At 38.1% G+C, this 23,378-nt stretch overlaps 1 long non-coding RNA gene across 1 annotated transcript; it reads left to right on the top strand.

The window, feature by feature from the left end:
• Positions 1-4,222: 4,222 nt before the first annotated feature.
• LOC309626286 lies at positions 4,223-20,591 on the top strand. Its single transcript, XR_014243083.1, has 2 exons — positions 4,223-5,725; positions 6,026-20,591. It is a non-coding gene; the product is annotated as an uncharacterized lncRNA (long non-coding RNA).
• The last annotated feature ends 2,787 nt before the right edge of the window (positions 20,592-23,378 follow it).

Here is a 23,378-nt window from a genome sequence, read left to right on the forward strand (position 1 = left end):
GCAAGATGATAAAAATTCTGGAGATAGATGGTGGTGATGGTTGCACACCAATGTGAAGGTACTTAAAGCCACTGAACCATGCATGTAAAAATGGTAAAATTTATGATATGTATATTTTATCACAATTTTAAAAACTCAGAAGAAAATGTAGACAATGTCTTCCATTTCAATATGGCATACTCATTTATACAGACAGTCCCTCCCACAGACAAATAAAAATGCTTAATAAACATTTAAAATATTCTTTAAAACACCACCTGATGATTCCTGACACCTCAAGCTACAGTTTTAAAGTGGTCCTGGATTAGGAGAACTCTAAGAACCTGGTAGAAGTGGGTACAACACTCTTTGAGGGAATTCACCCTCATCCAAGGCCTCACAGAATCACCACAAATAATTCTCAGGGAAATGAGCAGCTTACAGTAAGAAAAATAACCAAGCACACAAGAAACAAGGACTCATGAGTAAGAACCAACAGAAACAACAGATAGCAGAAGAGAACTCATGAAGACTGTTATTAACCAAAGGAGTTGTCTATATGGTCTGGGATGCAAAAAGAAGTGGCAAATTTATTGGTAAATACTGTACAGATATAAAATAATAATAATGGCTTATGGAGTAAAGAAAAGAGAGAATTAAAATACACAATCACAATAACATAAATAAGGAGGAAGATAAATGAAGTTAAAAGTGTTCTAAAGTTCTTATGTTATACCAAAGGCAGAAGTATTGCTTTTTAGGACTTTGGTAAGTTAATACGCATGTTGAAATTTCTAGTCATCACTGAAGAAGAGAAACAGTATAGTATACCTTCCAAATAAAGGGAAAAACATGGAGGGATTCAATCAACCCAAAAGAATTCAATAAAGAAGAGAAAAATAAATAAATTTTACAAATAGAAATCACAAAATGAAATGACAGATTTAAAGCTAAATATATGAGAAATGATACTTAATAATAATGGACTAAATGCTCTAGTGAAAAGGTTAGATCATCAGACTAAGTAAAATAAAAAACCCAATGATACCCTCTGTAAAAGAAAGACATCCAAAACATAAGGCAGATAGAAAAGTTTAAAGTAAAAAGATGTTAAAATATATACATTGTGCAAATACCAACCAAAAGATAGCTAGTATGGCATATTAATATGAGACAAAATAAACTTTAAGGCAAGAAGCCTTAATAGAGATAAAGAGGTTAAAATTTTCACAAAACTACAGTCTGAGATGGCTTACTGGACAAGTTCTATTAAATATTAAAGAAATAAATAACTCCAAAATATTTCAGGGCTAGTGTAACATATAAGTAAGAACCTATAGAAACAGTAAGAGAAAGGACAATTACAGGACAATCTCAGTCACAAACACAAATGCAAAAATCTTTAGCAAAATAATAGCAAAGCAAATCAAACAAAGTATAAAAAGGAAAATCTAACATGACGAAGTTGGTTTTATTTCAGAAGTGCAAAGTTGGTTTCACATTAGAATAAAAACCAATGTAATTTACTACATTAACAGATTAAAGTGAAAAATCATACAAATATCTCAACAGATGCAGAAAAAAGCATTTAATAAAATTCAACATTTGTGACTTTTAAAAATCTTAGCTAAGTAGAAATAGAAAGGAACAACTACTTGACACTGCACTGTAGCTCTTAAACAGTGAAGTAGAGCAAGAAAAAAATATATATAAGGATTAGAATTAAAAAACCAAAACTATCATTGTTCATTATTTGAAAATGATATCTAAGTAATTCAAAATAATACTTCAATTAATTATTATATAGGAAAATCAATATACAAAGTTACTGGGTAGAAAAATCAATATGCAAAATTTATTTTTTTCCTTTATACTTGCAACTCGTAGGTTAAAAAAAAATACCATTTGCAATAGCATAAAAGTATGAAAGCTAGGGAATAAATCAAACTCTAAATATTAGATTCTATGCAGAGAATTTATGGAGAAAATTTTAAAAGTTTATTTAAAATCTCAAGAAGACCTGAATAAATATACAGGAATCAGAAGATTTAGCATCATAAAGATGCTAAGCTCCACTACTGATCATAAAGTAAGTGGCACAGAACTTGCTCTTCCACAGTAAACAACCAGAAACCTGGAGAAAAGGTATGAAACAACTGTTTGCAGATGACAGGCAAAGACTCTGATATCTGAGAGAAGGAAAATAAAATGCTCCAGCTTCCTACCTGGTGGCAAATTTGAGACTACAGCACAGCAAAGAAAAACTCAAACAAAGCACAGTGGTCTCACTAAATTGAGGAGATAGAGACTGGATTTTTGGGAGGGGAGGGAGCTGGAATTTGTGGGACAAAGTATCAGAGAGGAGGGAGCTATACAGAGAAAGAGCTTCCAAAATCTGTACAGGGGTCTTCTTGAGTCTTTGGCTGAATACCAATCTGCACAAGCACAGAATGAACCTCCACAAGGCTGGGCAAAGAATTACTACCAGAGGCTGCAAACTGAACATTTCTCAGCACACAGAAGATTAGAAGATGTTCAAATTCTAGCCAACCAGAGTAGAGAGACCTCACTGAGCCATAGGGCAATCAACAGAAACCCTGGAGGGGGTCACGGCTTAGTATTAAAGCTAAACTAGCCCTTGAATAAAGCCTATTCTAGGCACACTCCAACAAAGCTTAAAATAATCCTCAATTATCAGGTTGACCCACAACTAACCTAAAGATTAACCTGTGCGCCAAAACAAACTTCAAAACTCTTTGAAAAAAGACAACAAAAGGCAAACATTCAACAGCATAACATTTATAATCTATGATATCAAACAGAAAATCACTAGACATAGAAAAAAGTAACAAGTTCTGAACCAGAAAAAGACCTGAAAATAATATATATAAAATATTATATATGTAATTTTCATATACACATAATATATACATGCATGTATTGTATACACACACATACACATTTTTTTGTTCCAGCCCTTTTCACTTTGACTTAACTTCAGTGCTAATACCATCAGATTTCCTGATAATGCAAAAGTGATCATTTCATGTACATAAAATTTAGTTCCCTCCATGTTTACAATCAAACAAAAACAACATAAACATTAGTGAGTATGGAAAAGGACAATCAACTAATTTTGCTTATTTATGTGTGTTAAGCCCTTTAAGACTAGTTAAAAAAAAAAAAGATAAACTTTTTTCTCCCTATGTTTTCTTTGGCTTTACCTATTCCCAGTACATTGTCCTTATCCCAGGGGTATGCATCTAGTGGTGTGCTGGAACTGGCTCTCACCAGCTCCTGAGAGCCAACTGTTAAATATTCAGGAATTTCGCAATCCAATTGCTAAACTGCTGTAAGCTTGAAATCAGCTATTTCATTGGCAGCATTTAAACTCCCCAAATTGACAAACAGTACAAATCAGGGCTTTATTTCATCATGCTGATCTGCTGGTACACTACTGTGTGTTTTTCAGTTTAAGAAGTATCCCCTAGGGAGTTCCATGGTGGCATAGTGGTTGGATTCCAGGCTTTCACTGCTGTGGCCGCAAGCCTTACGGCGCAGCCAAAAAAAAAAGTACTGTATCCCCTAGAGAGTGAGCAAACTATGGCCTCCAGGTCAAATCTGGTCCATCGCCTGTTTTTGTATATAAAGTTTTATTGGAACCCAGCCATACCCATTTGCTTACATACTGTCAATGGCTACTTTTGTGCTATAACAGCAGAGTTGAGTAGTCACGACAGAGACCACAAAGCCTAAAATATTTACTACCTGGCTCTTTACCAGAAAAGAGAGGGTAAACAAAAGCTATATCGAGCAGCAGAGGTACTAGTCGGACATGGCAAATAATAATAAATTATAGTTTGAACAGAATTCATCAAAAGCTGCCATCTTGGAAAAGTTCTTTTTACACATTCTGATATACAAAAAACCTAAAATCCATAGCCATTCTTGTTAATAGTCTCAGATGTCTAACAATAGTATACATTTGGTAGACTAATCCCAGGAAATACCATCATCAAATATAACTCTTTCATTTTTGGTTTACCTAAGCAGCTTTGTACAGATATGTAATATTCTCTAATAATGTATATCCAATGATGGTGCCATTCTCTGGTTTTCTTATCTCAAAGATCCCACCAAGCATGGTCATACACAGTTTTTGTTGTCTTTATAATTTGAATCAACATTTGTATAAGAAGAGATTTGGCATAAAAATTGAAACTCCCGATGTCTTTTGAAAAATCAAAATATCTGAAAACATCAGGGCTACTTTCCTGTGACAAGGCGCAGCTACCCACTTTGGAGGAGACATAATTTCCAAAGTACCCATCACTCCCTATTAATTTCTGACACCTAAAACCTTCCAGTTCACTCATTTATATTTCTTGTCTCTGCACCACCTTCTCCCATCCCCAAGGCAGCTGATTTCACCTGTTCTTCCTCTCTACTTCCCAGTTTCTTTTGCAAGTTCTTTTCCTTCATCCATCTCTTAAACATTAGTGTTTCCTAGGGTCTCGTTTTTGGCTCTCTTCTCACCTTTTGTAACTCTCACTGGACAACCTCATCTATACCCGCCATCTGGACTTGAACTACCAGGCCCAGCGATAAGGTTAAAGAGCACGGACAGCAACCTTATACTGGTAGGCATCACCAAGAATTTTCAGTCTTTTTTCTCTAGTCCTGACCTCCTCTCTGAACCCTTGTTCCACCTTTCTATCTATAGACATCTCGCAGCAACTAAGACAACATGCCCAACACTAAACTATGAGCTCATTTCCCAAACCAGTTCCTCATTATTTCCTCGTATTGTTTAATCACACCGTAAACCACTCAGTTATCCAAGCCAGACTCTCGGGATTCACCTGTGACTCTTCGCTCATGTTCATACCCATATCCAATTTCTACTAAGTTCTAGCAATTCTATTCCATTAATATGTCTAAATATTGCCCCATCTTGTTCATTCCCCCTTTGAATTATTTAGTTCAGACACTCCTTATCTTCATGTAGAGCTATAACAATAACTTCTTTTTTTTTTTTTTAACAATAACTTCTTAATTTGTCTCCAAGCTTCTTGTTTTGACCCCCTCCGATTCATTCTCCACATTGCTGGCAATGTACACCTTCTAACAGTGCAAATGTGATCATGGTGCCTCTGCTTAAGCTCCTCCAGTGGCTCCCCATCACTTACAGCATCAAGTCTAAGCTCCTCTGGATGAAATATCTGACTTCTAACAATCTTTACAGCTTCATTGCCCACCACTCCCCCACACGTGTCTTGCACTTCAAATATCCTGCACGATTTGCAGTTACTAAATGAGTCATGATCTTTTCCACCCCCATCTTTGCATATAGTGGTTTTCTTTGTTTGTTTTTTTTGCTGCCTGGGATGGATGTTTTTCATTCTTCCATCTGCTTTTTAAAGTCCTGCATAAACTCCAAACTCAGTTCAAATGTCACATCCTCCAGGAAGATTTCTGTCATCTTCAGAGTTAAGTGTCTCTTATTCTCACCTCTTCTAGTGAACTTTCTACATTGTTCTAATGATTATTTATTTTAGTCGAGGAGACAGACAAGCCTATGGAACTGTTCTTTCATCAGTGGTGAGGAGTAACTATGCCAGCTTCACTCTCTCAACTGGTACATAGTTCAAGATTTCTTAAACTAGGGTCCCCAAATTCCCGACTGTTTTTAAAACAGTTGTTTACCACTTGTAAATTATTTCTCATCAGAATTCACAATTAAAAGGTATTTTGGGGCTTTCCTGGTGGTGCAGTGGTTAAGAAACTGCCTACCAATGCAGGGGATATGGGTTCGATCCCTGGCCCAGGAAGATCCCACATGCTGTGGAGCAACTAAGCCTGTGCGCCACAACTACTGAGCCTGCGTGCCACAACTACTGAAGCCCACGCGCCTAGAGCCCGTGCTCGGCAACACGAGAAGCCACCGCAATGAGAAGACCGCTTGTCGCAACTAGAGAAAGCCTGCGCACAGCAACAAAGACCCAAAAGCAGCCAAAAATAAATAAATACATTTTAAAAAAAAAAGGTATTTTTATACAAAAAGCCTTTTTAGCTTATTAAGTCAATATTTCTCTGCTGACATCTTCTTAGAGATTTACAAGGAGTATTTATGGGAGGGCTGTTCGTTTCTCAAGTTTGAAAAACACTGTTCTGAATAACTGGCTGAGGTATTTATAACCACGTCAGTTTTTCTCTATAAAAATCTAAGTGATCAGTACAAAATAAAACCCACACTAACCTCACTGTCACTACCTTATTTATGGTATACTACTCACAACCACCTTTTGAGAACATTAGAAGTCAGCATCAACAAAATTGACACGTGAATGAAGTATGTCTTATAGGTTAATACTTCTTAATTTAGAAATTCGAGATGTTTAGGAACAGAAGGAAGTAGATATGTTTAAGAAATCTGATTATCAGCATTCTAATCTAAATTAACCCTATCAACCACAAAATAGGATGCAGTAGTGCAAGTGAGAATTATATCACTGTATTAAAAGAAAATCTGGGCGAGTGGGGAAAGACTGGAGATATCCTTTGGAGAGAGAGAGAAGCATTAGGTACAAGTATAATTTTAACCATTTGAGTGCAAGCTCCACACAGGGTGGGACTCTGAGCATCCCTGTTACCTGCACTGAGGGCATCTCAGGTGGCCACTGTTGAAGTGGAAGCATATTTCCCTCCTTCTCTATCCTTGGTAGCCAACGATTTCAAATTCAAACCATTGAATTCAAACCATTCAGCTGACAAGGGGCTGGGAGTAGGCGGTGAGTGCAGCACAAGTCAGGTGTTGCACCAAACTAAGGAGTTAGCTAACTCACTCACCAACCTGGCCCCGCTACCACACGAGAGAAGTGGGCTTAGCTGTCCCTTTGGAGTGTCCCCATGTGGATAATGCCTCAACCAACAAAAAATTTTCCCTTTACCTCCCTCTACCTTGTTTTTTGTTCTTATTTTTTTCTTGAACTCCCCGCTTCCTTCCTTTACCTCAAAATATACAGGCCCTATATCCTCTGTGATCTTTAAAATCCTAGACTATTCCCCTCCTCCAATCCGATTTTCCCTTGCTCAGTAAAGACACAAGGAGTCATTCCTTCAGTAGGTATTTCCTGAATGCATACTGGGTACCCGACACTGTGACCAAGAGAGGCTTACTTCCTCTTAAGGGTGGTGTTTGACCCACAAAGTCGACAGACAAATTAAATAATTATAAATCAGTACCATGAAGGAAATAAATAATAATGGGAAGTGGGGTACCAATTGGATGGCCAAGGTAAATTTCTCTGGGGGGGCTGAGAGCTGAAAGATGAGAAGGAGCTAGATTTTGCAAGGGATGCTGGAGGAGAATGTTCCGGGCAGAAGGAACGACTTGTTTGAAGGCAAGAAAGATCTTCACCTGTGAGACAAACTGAGAAGTAAGGTTTGGCTGGAGCACAATGAGTGAGAGAGAGGAACAAGACGCAGGATGAGGGTGGATTAGGGAGGAAGGGACCAGCTCGCCTCAGGCCTTATGGGCCAAGATACCAGAGTCTGACTTTCAAGAGCCATGGGACCCCATCAGAGGGGTTTTGTTGGAGGGGAACTGCCTGATCTAATTTGTTTTGAGAGGATCATTCTTGCAGCTGTGGAGAACAGATTTGAAGGGGGCAAAAATGATATCTGATAGAACAGCTAGGCACATTTATTGCTTTTTAACATTAATGTGCATACAAATCACCTGGAGATCTTGTTAAAGTGCTGTTTCTGGCATGGGGGGAGGGGGAGGGCGTCTGAGATCCTGCATTTCTATAAAGCTCCTAGCTCCGAGGCTGATGCTCTTGGTCTATGAGACACACATTAAGTAGTAAGTTAAGTAACCGGGAGACCTTGCAGTATCCAGGTGAGAGATGACAGTGATTAGGACCAGGATCACGGCAACAAAGATGGAGAAAAGTAGGTGTACCCAAAACATATTTCATGCTGGACTGGAAAAAAGAAACATCAAGATGGGTTGTAACCTTCTCCTTCCACCTTTTTTTTTAAATGAGAATTCTCACATTGGGAGGTTGGACTTTAGGTCAAAAGCTCTCACTAGGACTATGTAGAAGACTCATCCAAATGCTAGAGAAACTTCTGGACCTTACTATGCCAAAAGAGCATTTCTTCTTCATAAACGTGCATTATAACATCTTCTCCTATTCACATTTATTGGGATTGCCATTCCCAATCACTCTTCTTACTTCCCAGGATTCCCTACCCCTCTACAGCAGAAAGTATGAAATTAATAATACCCAGGGGCTTCCCTGGTGGCACAGTGGTTAAGAATCTGCCTGCCAATGCAGGGGACACGGGTTCAAGCCCTCATCTGGGAAGACCCCACATGCCGCGGAGCAACTAAGTCCGTGAGCTACAACTCCTGAGCCTGCGTTCCGCAACGGGAGAGGTCGCGACAGTGAGAGGCCCGCGCACCGCGATGAAGAGTGGCCCCCGCTCGCCGCAACTGGAGAAAGCCCTCGCACAGAAACGAAGACCCAACACAGTCAAAAATAAATAAATAAATAAATAAATTTATTAAAAAAAAAAAAAACAACAACCCAGAACAGCAGTTCTCACAGTGTGATCCCCAAACAGCTGCATCAGCATCAAATGGGAATTTGTTGGGAATGAAGATTTCTGGACTCCACCTTACACGTACTGAATCAGAAAATCTGAGAACGGATTCCAGAAATCTGTGCTTTAACAAACCCTCCAGGTGATTCTGATGCTCATTCAAGTTTAAGAACCACTGAATTAGAAGATCAGAAAATATTAGTGTATATGTTACTGGACATTAACATCATGGATTCAGGATGTTTCTGAGTGAATCTTTTGGAAAGATAAGACAAAGAAGATAGAACAACTTTAACCAAACAAATTAGATAACCTGGAAAAAACAAAAACAGGCCATCCGAGCCTCTTAGATTATGTGTATGGGCAGCTTTCACTATTACCATTTGCCCTTTCTGTGTGTTACTATGATAAGAAGAAAATTAGGAAAGAAAAAGAAAGCCCTGTCTTCTTCCCTTTAAAATAAATTGTTTAATAAATTTCAGCTTAAGCGGGTATTTGATATTTGCTTTGTGCCTCTCCTTTCTTTTAGCCACAATTATGAATTAGGGGTATGAGGATGGAGGAATATGAGAATCATCTAAGAAGCTTTCTCAAAATATGTATCCCCCTCCCCTCTCCCTTCCCCCACTGAGATGCTGATATAGGAATGTGGGTGAACTAGCACATATATCTGAGGAATCTTCCTTGTGGTTCCAATCTACTTCCATCCTTGACTCTCTCCACATCCCCCACCAGCTCTCTTAGCCTCTTCTCAATGCAGGAGGAAGTATCAGGACCACCAAATCTGTCTTCTGTCTTTCTGTGCTTACTAATATGCACCTACTACAGCTTTAGCACCATGCTGCGAGGTATGGTCTCAGCCCTGAAGGCTGTAATAGTCTACATAAAAGAAACAACCAGTGAAAAGCATTAGACTAAATGCAGTCAAGTGCTATACTGTGTGATGGAGACTTCAAGACTATGAAATTTGGAGAACAAGAGCTAGGCTTCCTGTTCTCTTTCACAACGTTATCTTCTCACCTTGGAACATTGGGGCCAGATGGTCTGAGCTGCCAGAAGGACAAACATATAGTCACATTCCACTCATACATATAAACAAAAACAGCAGAAGGGAAGAGTACTTTATGAAACACACCTGAAAATTACAGATGCATTAGGGCCAAAGCAACCTGAGAGAAGACAAGAAAAGTCTTTTAAGAGCCACTGTTGAGCTTATGTGTATTTCATGTTTCTCCTTTCCTTTCTTGTTGCCTGACCCTTAACCATTTTGCTTCTTGTTTATTCTTTCAGTGGTGGATACGTAGGACAGGGGAAATAGCAAATAAACTTTAGTATACTATATCTTGTACTCTTTAATAATAAAAGGTATAGTGACGAGAACATTTCAAAGTGTTAGCTAAGCTTTGTGTACGGATATGGATGTGAATTCCAAGATATATTGTTAAGCAAAAAAAAAAACAAAACCCAAGGTGAGAATAGTGTGTATTTATGTCATTTCTGTTAAAAGGGTGAAAAAGAATATTTATATTTATGTATAAATGCTTTGGTAAAGATACACAAGAAACTGGTAACATCAGTTGCTCCTGAAAAGAGGAATTGAGTGATGGGTAGACAGGGTTAAAAGGAGAGTTTTCACTGGATACCCTTTCGTTATTTCTTGAATTTTGAACCATGTGTTTGTATGACCTATTTTTAAAAAACAAATAACCTTTTTTAAGAAAATTGGCAAAGAGGAGATTTAGGAATCTCAATCCTTTCTTCTAAGAGGTTTCATGGTATAATAGAAAGAGCGTTGTTTTGGGAGTTTAAAAAAAAAAAAAACAGATCTGGTTCCCAAACCTGGTCTGCTACTTACTACTTTTGTGACCTTGGCCAAGTTCCTTAAGTTAGCTGAATCTCAGTTTGTGCATTAATAAAATCAGTATAACAAAAGCTACTTTGTGAGGATTAGACATTATATAAAACTGCCTTGTGCTTACTAAATGGTAGCTATTATTCTGTGGATTTCAATTATCCCTGCTATTCATTTCTACCAATTATGTGTTGGATGTTGATTAAAGGGAACCTGAGGTATGAAGGAGGTCTAAGAGAGTCTTAGTTTACAGATATCAATTAACTACCTTTGGGAGAAAACTGATCATTCTTTTAAAAATTGTATTCAGGTGCTTTTTGGGTCTTTGGATATAAAGTCCAAGGGCTTTTTAAGGCTTCTTAAGGACTATTCCAAGAAATCAAGCAAGCAATGGCATTTAATAATGGCCAACTCCATAACGCAATTTCATACTGGTTCTCCCTCCTTCCTTGCTTCACTCTTTTTCTTATTCCTGTTTCTTGGACCAGCTTGCCCTAATAAAGTGATACCACATAAGCCTTTTGCCTCAGGCTATGTATACTTGCTGGGGAAACCCAAGCTAAGACTGGGGCCTGCCTAATACTATTGAAGAGAGTCTGGGACTGTGCAGCAGGTACTATTGGTGCCCTGCCCATATGCCTTCAGGCCTCAACATTAATAGGGCTTGCTTTCCTGACCGCCAGTATTTGCATCTCTTGCACTGCTAGAGAGCTTTCTTTGCCACCCTCAACAAATATTTTCTGCCATTCTGTGGGGTGTCTTTAAATTTCTTGATGGTATAGTTTGCCCTATAAAGGTTTTAATTTTGATGAAGTCCAATTTATCAATTTTTTTTTTTTTTTTTTTTTGGCTGCACGGCACAGCATGCGGGATCTTAGTTCCCTGCCCAGCGATCAAACCTGCGCTCCTTCCATTGGAAGCACGGAGTCTTAACCACTGGACAGCCAGGGAAGTCCCTCAAATTTATTATCTTATCACTTGTCCTTTTGGTGTTTTTGGTATCTAAGAAATCATTGCCTAACTCAAGGTCACTAAAATTTACTCAGTGTTTCTTCTAGTAGTTTTATAGTTTCTTTACACTTAGCTCTAGATCATTTTTGGTTAATTTTGTGTATAGTTGAGGTAGGGGGTCCAATTTTATTCTTTCATATGTGGATATCCAATTGTCCCAGCCCCATTTGTTGAAAAGACTATTTTTTCCCCATTGAATTGTCTTGGCATCCTTGAGGAAAATCAGTTGACCACAAATGTAAGGGTTTATTTCTGGATTCTCCATTTTCTTCCATTAATCTATATGTCTATCCTATGCCAATACCACACTGTCTTGATTACTGTAGTTTTGTAGTGAAGTTTGAAGTTGGGAAGTGTAAGTTCTCCGATTTTGGTCTTCTTTTTCAAGATTGTCTTGGCTGTCATATTTGCCTTTTGATTTACAATTTTTGGCTCTTCTTTTTCAAGATTGTCTTGGCTGTCATATTTGCCTTTTGATTTATACTTTTTGGCTCTTCTTTAAGAAATCCTTTTGGACTCCAAAACCATAAAATATTTTTCTATGTGTTTTTCTAAAAGTTTTATTATTTGCCCTTTTCAGTTAGACCTTTGATCTATTTGGAATTTATTTTAGCACATGGTGAGAGGTAGGGGTCTAGCGTCACGCATTTAAATTGTATTAACACTTTTCTTTAAAGTCCATTCTTTCTTCAACTGATCTGCAAAGCAAGCCTGTTACAAATCAATTTTCCATTTAGGCAGGGTTCTGGTTGGGTGTTCTATTCTGTTCCGTTGGTCATTTTTTCTACCCCTGAACCAGCATCACCCTTCCTTAATTACTACATATTTTAATAAGGTAATCTGTAGGGCAATTCTGCCCATCTTGTTCTTCTTCACAAGTGTATTTTTGGCTCTTACATATCAATTATGGATACAGCTTGACAAGTTACACACATACATATACACACACAAAAACTTCATTTGGATTTTGACTGAAATTGCACTGAATCTATAGATCAATTTAGGAAGAAATTATTTTAAAAATAATATTGAGTCTTAAACTCAATAAACATGATACATCTCTTTATTTCCTTACATTGGGCCACAGTGTGGTAAAGTTCCAGGGGTGTCTCTCATCCTGAGATCCATTTAGATCTTCTCTCCTTTATGCTACCTGCCTTGTTCCTGAGCTTAAAGAGAATGCTTTCAACATAACAAATTAAGAATAATGTTAGCTGCTGTATTTGGTAGGTAACTTTTATCTGGCTAGAAAGGTCCTTTTTATTCCTTGTTTGTTAAGAAGCATTTTAAAAAAATCGTGTGTTGAATTTTATCATACACGCTTTGTTTCTAATATTAAACTAATCCTGGATTTGTGAAATATACCCGTCCTGGTAATGATGTGTTATCACTTTTACATACGTCAGATTCCATTTCCTAACTGAACTTATTTAAGACTTTCACTATTAAGATTTTCACTCTGGTCAGGACAGGTCCTTTACTGTCTTAAGTTACATTGACATATTGATATCAAAGTTATATCAATTTTATAAACAGAGTTGGGGAGTTCATCTCTTTTTCTATTCTCCAATATAGTTTATATAATATTGGAACTGTTTGTTACTTGACTGGTAGAACTCTGGGTCTGAAGTTTGCTCTGCAGGAAGATTTTAATTGACTGACAATGTATTTCATGGCTACAGAACTACTTTTCAGAGATTCACTTTCTTCTTGAGATAGTTGGAGGAAGTTATATTTTCTAAGACTATCAATTTTCATCTAATTTTCAAAGTTTTTAGCATAAACTTGTTAATATCTTTTTAATGTTGGAAGCACTTCTAAGCCTCCTTTTTCATTCCTATTATTGTTTACTTGTGCATTCTCTTTTTTTCTTGATGAATCTTGCTAGAAGTTTGCTGTTGTTATGACTCTTACATTGGCCTTGTATAAATTTGTTTACATGTTATTATTTTCCTCTCTTATTATATTACTGTCTCCTTCCATACATTTTGTTTATTCTGTTTATTTTCTAATTTCCTAAGTTTTATGCTTTGAGCATTAATTTCCAGCCTTTCTTCAATTCTAACAGAAGGAGTTAAGACAATAAATTTCCCCTGAAGCTCTGTTTAGCTGTCAATTTTCACTTATAGAATTTCCACTTAGTTCTGTTTTTCTAGTTTCCATTTCTCTACTGAGATTCCCCATCTGTTCACTCACACTTTTCAAGGAAAACTTCATCTTTTGCTTTAAACCCTTGAACATATTTATAACAGCTGCTTTAAAGTCCATGTCTACTTATTCCATCATCCAGGGTCACTTATGTTTCTATTGACTATCTTGTCTCTTGATTAAGGGTCACATTCCCCTGCTTCTTGAGTTACTTTTCTAAGAGTTTCTTCCTGTATGTGGAACAATTTTGACTGCTACACTGTGAGGAACTGTATGATACTGTCTTTCTTTAAAGTGTGTTGAGTTTTTTTTCTGGCAGGTTGTTGCTTACACTGATTCACCTTGATCCTATGCCGGTTTTGTCCTTAATGTAGGGCATGGACCTTACTGGAGTTTCAATTGAATGTTCAAGGTACTCAGTAAGATCCCTCCAGTCTGAATGGATTGGATTCCACACTCTTTCAGCACTGGTATTTCTGTTACGTTCTTAGTCCCCTAACAGTCACTACTGGCAGGCCTCACATGGTCTTGACTTGCATATGGGCAGTCCAGCACGTAGCCATAGTCCTGAAGATGACCTCCTATGAGATTACCCTCTTCACAGCTCTGTCATTTTGGGTATACTGACCCGCAAATTGCAGCCACCTCAGCAGCCCAAATCTGACCTCTGCCTCTTCTACTCAGCAAGGCTGCTGCTCTGCACTTGGGCCCACCTCCCTGTACCACACATCAAAAAGCGCTCCTATTCAGAAAGGCAAGGCAAACATGCAGGTCACCTCACATGTTTCCCTTATGTTAAGGATCATTGCCCTGTGCTGTTGTCCACTGCCTGAGAACACTTGCTTTGTATATTTTGCTACTTTCATAGTTGTTTGTGGCACAAAGCTAAGCCCAATATTAGTTACTCTAGCATGTCTAGAAGCAGCAATCCCCATCATTTTTAAATATGCAATACTTTTATCATTCAGTTTAAACATTTTCAAATTCCCATTATTTTCTTAGTGGTTCATAAGTATGTTTCTTAGTCTCCAAACATGAACTTTTTATATTTTTTCAGTGCATATTTCTTATTTAATCCCAATGTGATCAAAGAGAGCAATATATATGATACCATTCTTTGGAAATTTGTGCAGACTTCCAATATCTGGTCACAAATATTCCGCTTGAAAATGTGTATTCTGCAATTTTGGGGTGGAATGTTCTATATGTGTCCATTGAATCAAGTATATTCATTGTTTTGTTCAAATTTTCTATATTCTTGTTGATTTTTTTTTTGTCTGCTTGATCTTTCATTAAGAAATGGGTGTTAAAATCCTTCATTATGATTGTGGGATTTGTCTCCAATTCCTTATTGTTCCTGGTGATTCTTTTATCATATCTAGTGACCTCTTTATTTTTAGTAATGCTCTTTGCTTTAAATTCTTACTTTTTTCTGATATTAATAGATTTATCCTAGCTTTTCTATTTGCCTGATATATCTTTTCCATGCTTTTGTTTCCAACCTTTCTATATTCTTACTTTTAGCTATAGCTTTTGTGAAGATTTGTAGACATTCAGTTCAATCCTGCTTCATTACTGTGAAACAGGTGTCCCCCAGCAACATTTGGCAATAATAGTTTGTCATAAAGATATGCTTCTTCCTTCATAATAGTTTTCTCATTTTTTGTTCAGTTTTGGAAATTGGTAAAACATAGGGAAGATTAGCAGCTGGAGGGTAGAAAGTGATTGAGTATATTAGAATGCCACGGAGAAAAAAAAGTATAATAAATGAAGAAAATTCAAACTGTGGGAGTGATCTTCAGATGAAATCAGACATTACATGAGAGATTTAAGGATAAGAGAAAACAAGAAATTATGGTTTTAGAATCTGTAAGAAAGGGTAGGCTTTAAATAGCGCAATTTCAAGCTAACACCAGTACAACACCCAATGCCTGGACTAAAAGGATCTGAAATGCCCATGAACAGGACTGTGAAAGACCACTAAAAGGATATAAACATCCAAAACTTATAAAGCAAGACTTGAGGATCAAGTAATAAGCATAATTTTGATGAGAACCTGTATTTGCATATCTATATGTAATCTGCACCTGAGATTTTTGTATTCTAAATGGCTTATTGTATATGCTATGTGCTGGTCAACTATGATTCCCGACTCTCCTTCCCAAACCTTCTCTTCTTCCAGTATTCCTTATTTAAATAAATGACATCCCCCTGTTTGGTTAAGCCAGAAGTCTGGAAGTAGCCTTGATTCATCTTTTCCTCGCAATCAAAGCCTATTGATTCTGTCTCTTAAGTATCTCTTGAATCAGTCCACTTTTTCTTCCTCTTCTCTTCCAACTTCCTAACTCATTTCCTCTAACTGCCTCCTAACTGGTTTCTCCACATATATTTGTACAGCATCCTCTCCTCCATTCTGTACATAGCGCCTAGAATGATCTTTTAAAAATGCAAGTGACTATGTCACTTCCCTGCTTAAACATATAAAACAAAAAAATTAACAAACAGAAAACTTCAATGGCTTCCCTCCTATTACTCTCAGAATAGAGACCAAACCTACAATAAGGCCTCAGAGATCTGGCTCCTGTCTCTCTCACTGCAGCCCTGCTGGCTTTCCTTTCAGTACTTCAAAATCAGTTCAGTGCTGTTCCCTCTGCCTAAACCACTTTCCTCTCTATTCTTCGCCCAGCCCACTCCTCCTCATTTTTCTTGTTTTAGCTTTGATATCTCTAAAATCCATTCTGACCTCCCAAATAGGTTACATAATCCCCTGTTGAAAGCTCCCACAGGGAGCTTTCTGCTACTGCACAATCTCAGTGCACTTATAGATGCTTGTATAATGTTGGTGTCCCTTGCTCTCTTAACAGTTCCATGAGGGCTGGACCTTGTCTATCTCATTCCTCTTTGGATCACCAGTCCTTAGCATATTACTTGGCACATGGTAGGATCTTAATATTTAGCAAATGATCAACACACGAAAAGAAAGAAAGAACGAATGATCATTGAATAGAGAATTTGTGATATGGTAAAGGAGTATAAAGCAAAGCTCTAGTCCTCAGGTAGAAATCTAAGGAAATTCTCCCTTCAGAGGAGGATTAGTAATTAACATAGGGAACCATCTTTTGAAGGGCCACATGAATGGTTCTTTTATGATTCTTTATTTTTCCCTTTGTTCGGGTTTCTGCCTGGAAGAACCAGGCTCAGGATTTTGGTATACTCAAACCATACCAGTAAAATGCAGAAGGAAGGTAATCTGTATCCCTGTTTTTCAGATGAGGCAATTAAGTTCAGAGATCAAAATTACTGTTCACGGTCTCAGAGAAATTTTGTGACCTTTGAACTAAGATGATGCTATATGTTTCCTGTGTTTGACATTGAGGTATGGCCACTATTCTAAAACTGTTTTTATGATTAAATAAGGCCTGTGAGTAGACAGTCTGATACTGAGAAATGAATCATTCCAAATCCTAAAAGTGTCTCCAACTGAATGTCAGTGTAATGCAGTAATCCTTCCTTCCTGAGGTAACAACATTGTTCTCAAAACGGAGATCGTGCCTCATAAAATACATCATGACTACGGTGAACTGAATTATGAAAACAAAACTTTTTAGGCACCAGACTTCCAAGTTATCTGTGTCACCGAAGTGCAATTCTCTCTAAATTTGTAATTCTCTTTTCCTTGGCCCCAGCTCTTCCAAAATAGCTTCCTAGCAGCGTCATGCATTTTCCTTTCAACATGATGCTCTGGTTGTGTGACTAACACTGACCAAATTTGCCCTTGACGAGAGTCTTCCTCACTGCTTGACCAAGCCTGTCACCACTTCCCTTAAATGCAGGGGTATTCAGTGATCTCTCAGACACTCCTCCTTGGGGTCTGGGTGTGGCCTCACAATCTAGCCAAGTCAGTTTGAGAGAGTCCAGTAAACTCTTTGGGCTGAACCAGGCTGATTTCACTTTTTTGCTTCAATCGTTATCATCTAATTGTTGAGACACTTGGTCATTTTAAGGAAAAACTGACAGAATTTACTCAAAATGTTTGTGCAATGTAGCCTAGTTCCATGGCAACGGAAAGTAAATCACTGAAAGAACAAAATTTTTAGTGGAAGAATCATGATAAGAATATGACTAAGAAAAGTCTCTATTCAAACTATACCTCACATCGGCCAATTACTTGAAAAAAGTACCTAAAGTATTTTTGAACCAGCTCTCTAATCCTCAAAACTTTTAAATTGCTTGTGGATGTACTATTTCGTGCAGCTTACTTTTTTCTTTCTTTTACATTCTCAGCACAGCAACATGTTGTAAGAATGATTAGGGACTGATGTTGTATTTAACAAGGTCATCACTAAGTTTTATTTCTCAATCTGTAATTTTCATAGAGAATGTATCATATGTCTAATCACATTAAAGGAATGATAGAAAGGGAGATAAAAAGGTAATGATTAAGAGTTTAACAAATAATAAGAAAAATAAGACTAACATACACAAGTATGCAGAGATAAACAGCAATATGTAATCAAATGCTAGATTGTTTAGTACCCAGAGTTAGTGAGGATGCAGAGAAATAAACAAGTTAAAACATTGTTTCTGAGGAAGTAAATTGATAAAATCTTTTTTTTTTAATTGAGAAGGTCTATTAAATTTTCTATCATGATTTTGTTTTTCCAAAATGCAGGTATAAAATTTGGATGTGGGTTTTACAACCAGGGCTACTTTTTCATTTTTAACTTTTTTTCATGGAAAATTTTAAACACATATGAAAATAGAAAAATGCGTTTTCATGTACACATCACCAAACCTCTAGAAATAATCACAAGGCTGACTTCTTCATACCTTTCAGAGTTTAACTCAAATCACCTCAAAGAGGTCTTCCATGATCATTCTATTTAAAACTGTATCCTCAGAACATCCTCTACATTTCCCTTATTTCCCACCATAATATTTATTACTTTCTAACATATTATACTTTAAAAATATTATATTTCCTATCTATTTGCAATGCAGTAAACTATATGAAGGTAGGGATTATCAAATGTTTTCTTCATTGGTATATCCCGTACCTAGAACAATGTCTAACACATGGAAGGGCTTAATAATGAATGAATGAATGAATGAATGAATATGTATCGATATGGAGAGATGTCCATGATAAGTTTAAAGAAACTGAACAATTGCTACACAGTTTGAGTAATATTATACCATGCTGAAGGGAAAGAAGTAGATTGTGACAGAGGTAGTAGCACTCACCAGATATTCTTCACTCCACACTCCACATTTCCCAGCTTACTTGCAGCTATGACCAATAAATTGTAATTGGATGCAGAGAATTATGGGCTGAGGCAGTAAAAAGTCCATGTGAGATTTTACAGTCTATTTTCACTGCTATGGTGACCAAAGGGGCCTTGTATTCCAGCGTGTGACCACAACGTGGTGGAATCTCCCTACCCTGGGTCCCTGAGTGACTGCATGGAGAAACCACCCTGCCAGTCTGTGTAAGACACGCAGCATTGGCAGGAAATAAACTTTTGTTGTGTTAAGTCACCAAGACTTTGGGGGTTGTTTGTTATTGCAACATAATCTAGCCTATCGGGATGAACACATGTACAAAAAATTGTATTCATTAAGCACTTAATGAATAGTTAAGCAGGAACCATTATCTTACATATTATCTTATTAAACCCTCACAAACCCCTGTAAGCCAGTACTATTACAATGAGGGAACTGAGGCAGCATGAGGACAAATAACTGGTCCAAGGCTGCCAGCTAAATGAAAAAGCTGGAAATGGAACCCAGGCAGTTTGGAGTAAGAGCTACCAAGCTGTTAACAGTAGCTATCCCTTACAAAACAGAAACAGACTCACAGACATACAGAACAGACTTGTGGTTGCCAAGAGGGAGCGGGGAGGGGGTGGGATGGACTAGGAGTTTGGGATTAGCAGATGCAAACTATTATATACAGGATAGATAAACAACAAGGTCCTACTCTACAGCACAGGGAAGTATAATCAAGATCCTGGGATAAACCATAATGGACAAGAATATGAAAAAAAGAATGTGTGTATGTGTATAACTGAGTCACTCTGCTGTACAGCAGGGATTAGCACAACACTGTAAATCAACTACACGGCAATAAAAAACAAACAAACAAACAAAAAAAACCCGGTAGTTATCTCTGAGGGCAGGGTTATGGGGACTTATCACTCTCTGCTCTTCATTTCTGCAATGTTGCAAATTTTTAATCATTCATTACCTTTGCAGTAGGCAATAAACAAATAGATAAATTATGTTTAGATACTTCAAAACTATGAATTCAGAGATGGAAGTCAAGTGACCACTGGAGCTTGGCATAATTAAGAAATGTCTAAAAATGGCCCTCTACCATCTATAGGCATACCTGGTTTTATAGGTGAATTTCAGCAAATAAAGTGAATCATATTATATTTCACAATAAAATTGCATTTGTTTCATAGGAGAAAAATACCCCTATATGTTTTAACTTTTGGCAAGGAAGGAATTAATAAAATGGCCACGCCCATAGCAGGATGAATGTTGTAGTTTTGGGGATGTTGTGTGGTTTTTCCCGTACTGCTGTCTGTCCCTCAGTACCTGCAGGGGATTGGTTCAAGCATCCCTTGTGGACACCAAAATCCGCAGATGCCCAAGTCCCTTATGTAAAATGGTATAGGGCTTCCCTGGTGGCGCAGTGGTTGAGAATCTGCCTGCCAATGCAGGGGACACCGGTTCGAGCCCTGGTCTGGGAAGATCCCACATGCTGCAGAGCAACTAGGCCCGTGAGCCACAATTACTGAGCCTGCGCGTCTGGAGCCTGTGCTCCGCAACGGGAGAGGCCGCGATAGTGAGAGGCCCGCGCACCGCGATGAAGAGTGGCCCCCGCTTGCCGCAACTAGAGAAAGCCCTCGCACAGAAACGAAGACCCAAACACAGCCATAAATAAATAAATAAATAAAATTAAAAAAAATAAAAAAGAAAATGGTATATTATTTGCATATAACCTATGCACATCCTCCCCATATACTTTAAACAATCTCTAGATTACTTATAATACGTAATACAACGCAAATGCTATGTAAACCGTTGCCGATACATGGCAAATTCAAGTTTGGCTTTTTTGGAACTTTCTGGAATTTTTGTTTTTAAGTTTTTGATCCACAGTTAGTTGAATCCATGGATGCAGAACCTGTAGATATGGAGGGCTAACTGTACTTAAGAGCGCTCTTTAAAAGAAAAGCAATAATAATAAAATAATTCCTTATAGTTAAACATGGCTTTATTAAGTGTGTATTTTAAATGTTCTATTCAGCCATATTTAAACAAAATATACATGGCATAATATACAATAATCCAGTATACATGTAGTTTTGCTGGCTGCCCAGGCTCTGAATCCCCATTTGGGGAATTGAACAACATATGACTTTTGACAGGAGGAAACTGAAAGGCCAAAATACTGGTCCTCCCAGACTCTGGGCAGCTAACCGGGTTCTTGGGTACCTGGACTCTCTTGGCCTCTATCATTGTCTGAGGCTGGTTCTCGCCAGCCTTCGCACCGATTCTGTAAACTAACAACTCTTCCAGAATTGGTTTCTTTTGCATGGAAGCAAGAACCTGACTACCAACCAGGCAGTAGCTACTGACAGCTATATAATCTGAAGGCACAGTATTAGGAGAAAATGAGCCACCCTTGAAGGATTCAAGAACAAGACAGAAATCTATAATATGATAATAAATGCCATAAAAGCACTTTGACCAGATTTGAGATACTTTCGTACCACCACATTTCTCCCAGGCTTGATCTTTTGCTTCCTCTCCAGGAATTTCTGTCGTATCTGAGTATTCCCTGACTCCACACATAAAATGCCTATGCTTAACTCCCATCTTTCATCTTTCATTTATAACATCCCAGTTTCAAAAAGGTGTCATTATGGATCATGATCTACTCAACAGTAAAAATGCTTTAAATTTGTGGTTGAATGTTACAGAAAACAAATCACTGAACTGTTTTTTTAGGTTAGGTTCAAAAGTATAAAATAAAACACCACCTCACCTATAAGAAAATGAAAATTACCTGAGTTTCATTTGCCTTATCTCACAGTATTCATATGAGGATCAAATGAAACAATTGATGATCATTTTTAGAGATTTATTATTTTAAGATATGAACCACATTTCATTAAATCTTAAGATACACCTATTGTAAGATGCACTATTAGTTTATTATATACCACTAAGAAAGAAAAATATGGCCAATTAAAAACTGCAACACATACTTTCTTATCACTTGAACACTACCATTTAGTAAAAGAGTCCTTTATACTTAACTAGACACAGGTTGTTATATCTAGTTCTTGTGCACATACTGAGAGAAAAATATGAATGAAATAAATTGGTTAAGGTAGTCTTAAAACTTCTCATTGAGTCCAACATTCCTCAATCATTTCTCAATTCAATCACTGATATTCATGTTTTCCCACATAATATCAATACCTATTCCATCAAGAATGTTGGCGATGCAGCATTTCTTGTAAGAATCTGTAAAATGTTTTTCTGGTTCAAAATGGCAACACAGTAGAATCCTGAACTCACCTCTCACAGACACACTGAATCTACACCTACACACAGAACAATTTCCTTCGAAAGATATCCAGAAACTAGCCGAACAGCTCTTACACATTAGAGGAACCAAAAAACCCACATCAAAACGGGTAGGTGAGACGCCATCTCACCATAAACCTCACCCCCATGCAGTGACATAAAACCGGGAGAGAACTCACAACTCTCGGCTTCTCCCTGAGGAGTGAAGGGTTTGGACCCCACAGCTGGTGCTACAACTTTTAAGACTTCCACCTCAAATGGACCCCAAAACATCTAGCTCTGAAAGCCAGCAGGGCTTGCATTCATGAGACCCACAAGGCTATAGGGAACTAATCGAATAGACAGTTCATAGAGTGCGTGGATTCTCGGTGGCTAATCCTCCAGGGCCCAGTGCAGAGGCAGCAGGCTGAAAGGCCCAGTCTCTCCAGGAGAGAGGACTATCAGCTTGTTAATAGTTGTGGCCTGAGGGGCTAGCTGCACTCCTCTCCAGAGACCAGGGAGGCCCATGGGGGCCACCTTCATGCTCTCTCTCTGCCCTGCTCCAGATTGCTGGTGCCTCTGAGAAAGGAGCTTATGCACACTTCTGCCACCCGGGGTTCTGGGACTGCCGCAGAGAGGACACACCTCCTGCTAACCTGGCACTGGTGACCAGCGGGCCTTGTGTTCATGGGTTCAATGGGATGATAGCAAATAAAGAAACAGTTTTAGAAGGGATATCCCCCCCAGGGCTCAGCGCAGAGGGCGCAGACAGATACATCTCCTAGTCTTTCCCCGAGGAGGTATATTTACACCTTTAAAAGGTGCTGCCTCAGGGTCTGGCTTCCATTCAGTCTGCATCCAGGTGCTAACTGAGATCCTCCCCTTTGGGACGCTGACAGGGCTTGGCACACCCTCAGCTACTGGGAGTCTATAAAAACACGAAAGGCTGCAGGGATAACCACAAAGGTTTAAGAGAAAAGCATGAGCTAGGGCAGGGCTGAATGATAAGGTGCATCTCCTAAATGAGACCACTCCTTCAAGACTGAGAGAGGTGGCATTAGAGCCAACATAGAGAGTCAAAGAAAATGGAAGACACAGAGAAATACGTTCCAAACGAAGGAACAGGATAAACTCCCAGAAAAAGACCTTAATGAAATGCAGTTAAATTCAGAATAATCTAATGTTGTAA

The sequence above is a fragment of the Balaenoptera borealis genome (assembly GCF_965194805.1).
Source record: "Balaenoptera borealis genome assembly, chromosome: 3".
NCBI classification, from domain to species: Eukaryota; Metazoa; Chordata; class Mammalia; order Artiodactyla; family Balaenopteridae; genus Balaenoptera; species Balaenoptera borealis.